The sequence below is a fragment of the Echinops telfairi genome, unplaced genomic scaffold (assembly GCF_000313985.2).
Source record: "Echinops telfairi isolate 266 unplaced genomic scaffold, ASM31398v2 ScPeMD7_7469;HRSCAF=8507_0, whole genome shotgun sequence".
Taxonomy (NCBI): Eukaryota; Metazoa; Chordata; class Mammalia; order Afrosoricida; family Tenrecidae; genus Echinops; species Echinops telfairi.
In genome coordinates this window covers 42,797,999-42,803,185 of record NW_022111372.1, presented here as the reverse complement: position 1 = coordinate 42,803,185, position 5,187 = coordinate 42,797,999, and positions in this window count along the sequence as shown.

The following is a 5,187-nucleotide window of genomic DNA, read 5'->3' as shown; positions in this document are numbered from 1 at the left end:
GAGCCTCCAGCTAGCACCTAAACAATAGAATGGCAATTTGTGAATCTTGGATCTCCTGAGCTCCCGAGGGGAACCCTTCATGCTCCATGTTGGGCATTTAAGAGGCAAAAGGAGGAGGTTTCTGGTTGAGTGAGAGGGATAAAAGGATCTGACTCCTCTCAAAGACTGGCATCCTTTAGCTGTGTATCCAGGAACCAGGCACCAGTGGGAGACAGTTTTGTATTAGCATTTCAATCGAGGGCAAATGTGGACAAATCTCTCTATATGAAGACTGTATGTGGCACTATCCATATCTCTGGACCTTGGAGGTTTTCCTCTAAACCCTAGAGCTGGTCTTCCAAACCCTGTGGTCCTGTGTGCAGAGATTAGGCCACCTACACCTCCTTCCAGGCTGTCCGTCTCCTACAATTATTTACCTATGATATTGCGCATCGACTGAAAAAGGCTCCTGGGTGGCACAAAACGGTGCACTCAGCTGCTAACTTAAATGTTGGAGGTGGGGGGCTGACCATTCCTTTCTGTAAAGATTCCAGCAAAGAAAATTCCATGGATCAGTTCAGCGCTTTACAATCTGGAATCACCATGAATCAGAACCAACGTGGGGCCCCAAGAAAACAGCATCTATTGCAAAGGTAAACGAAACTGGTCATTCTTTTGTACAATTATTTTCTCACGGAAAAGTGTGAGGAGAGCAATGTTGATAACATTAAACTCACTATATTTCAGATAGTGTGGCCAACCATGAGCAAAGCCACAGTATAAATAATCCCAGGAGCTCCGGGGGCGCAGTGGGTACATCTTGGAGAAAGAGGGGGCTTTCTACTTCCGTCAAGAGGTACAGTCTTGGTAGGTGACATGGGCAGCTTTACCCTGTCCCGTCCCTAGATTTGTGCTATCGCTGAGTTGCCTTTACGTCGATAGCAGTAAATTTGGTTTCTGGGTGGAGCATAAACCCCAAATACGAATAACTATCAATGATCCAGGTATTTTATTGGTTTTTAACACATTAGTGCAGATACTAAATTGATAATGAATTCTAGCCAATATAATGTTACTAGGTAAGGATGAATCTATTTTCTTTTAAATCACTGCACATATTTAATAAATTATGCATGGGGAGATAAAAGGAACAAGTCTCTTATAAGGTTTTGGAATTTGTTATATGTGATCAAATTTGAATAAAAAAACATTCTTAAATACATATAAAATCATTATTTTTAAGCAAATGTTTCCTAAAATTACACAGAATTGAGCAGTATAGAGCATTCATCCAAACTTTAAAAACCAAACTTTCTGCTACTGAGTCCCTTCAAACTCATAACGAACCTTTAAGATAAGAGTAGAACTGCTTCTGTGAGTTTGACAGGCTTCAAACCCTACTAGAACAAAGAGCCTCATCTTTCTCACAGGGCAGCTGGTGTTTCAGACCACTGCCCTTGTGGCTAACAGCTCAGCACGTAGACCTATGCCATTAGGGCTCCCTCAGACCATTCCCCGAAAAATGGAAGAGTTAGCAGAGCCTACTTGGAAAATTTATTCGAATTTGCCGGTCTTTACTGCAAATATAGGGATGTATTGTAAACACTTTCCAAAAAGGACAGAGGAGGAACTCAAGACACAAGTATTATTTGAAGTAACTATAGTTTCTCAAATTGTCTTACTCTAAAAATAAAACTTTGTGATTAGATTCTGACACATGACTGAAAGGCATGCCTTCATGTTGTACTGTGCTTCTTTATAGCCAATTTATTCCTTGGAGATCTTTGTTATATTTCAATTATTATTGCTAGATTGATATTGATTGTTTAACAGGAGTGAAACTCATTGAATCCAATATGTTCGTATTCGTTCCACTCTGAGAAACTTCGGCTGTTCATTCTAATACAGATATCCCTCATATTTCATAAGAGGGCTTTAGACTATATCATTTTTTGAAAGACCTCCACAAGTACCTGTTTTGCAACCAAAAGAAATTCAAGAAAGATTTTCACTTTTAGGAGTCAAAAAGAGTGTCACTATCTTGAGTGTTTGTCTGGCAGACAGGTGAGGTGGTCATGAGCACACCTAACACCGAAAGTGCTGTCCCCAAGCTCATCCCCAGGAACTACACGTGGCATCCGCCTCCATAATTAGAACCATGTCAGTGACGGCTATACGTGAATGTTATCTGGTATGATTTAAGGACCTCTAGTGGTGCTGTTCAATACATGTAAGATCAGAGGTTCAAACTCAAGACCTGCTTCATATGAGAAAGATAAGACTATTTTCTCCCATAAAGTTTTACAGCCTCAGAAACAGACTCCATGGCAGGGTTCAGTTTGGAGTTTCTCATGGTGTGGAAGGTTATGTTTTAAATCAGGGCCTCAGAAATATGTCCTATATGAATAAATAGTAGTTGCTTCTTTGCTTTATGCCTTATTTTTGATTTTTTAATAGAATATCCTGCTTTGGGTGGAGTGGGACGCCTGTAACCACATATCCGCATTTATTAAGGTACACCTTCAGTATGGGAACTTTTTGTTTTCCCTTCACCTGTCTCTTAACATTTCATCTTTGTCTTCTAACTCTAGGGGGACTGCAGCATATTAGCCACCATGGCCAACCTCACCATCATCACAGAATTCATCCTCATGGACATCTCCAGCTCCAGGGAGCTCCAAGTCTTGCAGGGTCTTCTGTTCTTAGTGATTTATCTGGGATCTCTGGCTGGAAATCTCCTGACTGTCACCATCATTGCTATAGACCCACATCTCCACTTTCCAATGTACTACTTCATAGCCAATTTATCCATCATCGATTTCTGCTATATTTCAGTGACTGTGCCCAAATCCATTGCCAATTCCATGGCAGGCAGTAAATTTATTTCTCTACCAGCATGTGCTGCTCAAGTTTTCCTGCTCCTCCTCTTTGGAGCCACAGAGCTGGCCACCCTGGTGGTGATGTCTTATGACCGCTATGTAGCTATCTGTCACCCCCTTCACTATGGGATCACTGTCACACCACGTATGTGTGCCCAGGCTACAGGAGGATCCTGGTTCAGTGGCCTGGTCTATTCTGTCATACACACAGCTAATATATTCAGGCTTCCCTTCATAGAGTCCAATGTGATCAATCAATTTTTCTGTGATATTGCTCAAATTTTAAGAATTTCACCTGCAGATGTACAATTTTCTGAGTCTGTTCTAATTGCTGTAAGTTCAAACATACTTTTAGTTTGTTTTGTCTTTTTGTTCATGTCCTATGTTAAAATATTTTCAGCTGTGCTTAGGATGCACTCGGTGGAAGCGCGTAACAAAGCCTTAATCACTTGTACCCCACAATTAGCTATTGTCATTCTATTTTTAATATCTATACTGACAGCTGTCTTAGGTCCCCTCTCAAATAAGACATCAGTTAAAAATCTTCTCACTGCCATGTTCTACACCATGGTACCCCCATTCACAAACCCTATCATCTTTAGCCTTAGGAATAAGGAGATTAACATTGCTTTAGGGAGACTGTTCAGCAGACATTTTGAATTCTCAAACAGAAATATCCTCGATTAGAATTAAACTTCTAAATTAAGACATATTAAGTAGTTTAATTTTATGTAATGTGACCCTCAAATCAGAAGTAATTTTGAAAAATTATACTAGTTTCACTCTTGTAATAAACAGGAAAGTAAGTGACCTAATATTGAAATAAAGGAGTTATATTCAAATACTGACAATTGTTTCCTTAAGTACATGAACTACTAGTGGTAATCATAGCACACTTACTACATTCGGGATCTTCAGCTTCTTTTCATTTACCTTCTGGACAATGCCGGTTGTAGATTTATTTATCTTAGTATTGTTATTATCTTTATGTAAGTCACAATATCTTTTAAAATGAAAGGAGCATAGGAATTGGAGTTTTCAGAAAGGTACTTTAGTATTCATACCTGAAAAGAATGCAGACTTTACAAAATCATAATCATTTGAAGAGCATGTAGAGGAGAGACCTAGAGACCTATCTATCTGAGGAAAGGCTGGCTTGGTGAGCTGTACACACCATTCAAGAAGCAGGGGACCAAGGCCACTCAAGCACATCTAGCAAACCAACAAAATTTCTACTAGCATGCAGCAAGCCTAACTAACTTCTCTGCCCACAGTGGAAGGCAGTCTCCTGCACCCAATAATCAGAAAGCAGAACAGTGAATTCTCTGGTGGCCAACCATGAGCTGACAGGTTCCTATCATAGAACAGAATCATCTTGGGCACTCAGAAGTGAGAAAGGGGTCTAACACCTAGTTCTGTTTACTCCCTAATGAAGGGAGGAGTGAATAGGGAATGGTGACAGACCTGTTGCACTCAGCTGCTGGTTCTGTCCCCTCCCTATATGTCTCCAAGGGTGTGTGTGGGTGTGAAAGAGAGGCAGACCAGACAGGAATGCCACACATGAGAGGCTAACAAAGAGGGGAATGAATCCGCTTGGAAACCCCATGGCTCCCTGGTGCCCAGAGGAGATGCTGGAGCACACTTTCCCATGGACAGAGGTGGCTTAAGCTGGGATCACCACCAGCTCTGGCAATTGTCTCTGAGGAAGGAGCTGATCACAAGGAATGCCCTGAGGATAAAGAGCAGCAAGGCTGGCTGGGGTTGTTTTTCCTTTTCTTTTAGTTTTTTTCCTCCTTTTCCTAGCATTTGTTTTGCTAAACAAGCAGGAACCGAGACTCCAAATTCACTGTCATGGAGTTGATGCCAACTCACAGTGACCTTAGGGGGCAGAGCAGAACTGCCTCTGGGTTTCTGAGACAGTAACTCACGTGGGAGTAGAAAATCTCACCTTGCTTCAGAGGAGGGAGAGTGCTGTCAGTAGTGCACTGAGGAATTACCGTGCTCCAGGGCCTCTAACGTCAGATGAGCCACAGCAGAGGATGGATAATGCTCACGACTATATCCCTGCTGTCCACAGGAATCAGTGACAGATGGGGATCTGGGAAAAAGCCGCAGGCAGTTCGGTGTTGCACCATGGTTATACATCGGGCTGCTCATCACAAGGTCAGCAGTTGGAAACCACTAGCCCCTCTGTAGGAGAAATAGGCAGCTTTCTACTCCCATAAAAAGTTGCAGTCAGGGTGCGATGTAACAATGATGAGAAATACAACCTTCCTCTAGTTCCTAAAGGTTTCCTCCCCGCTCCCACTACCATGACTCGAATTCTATC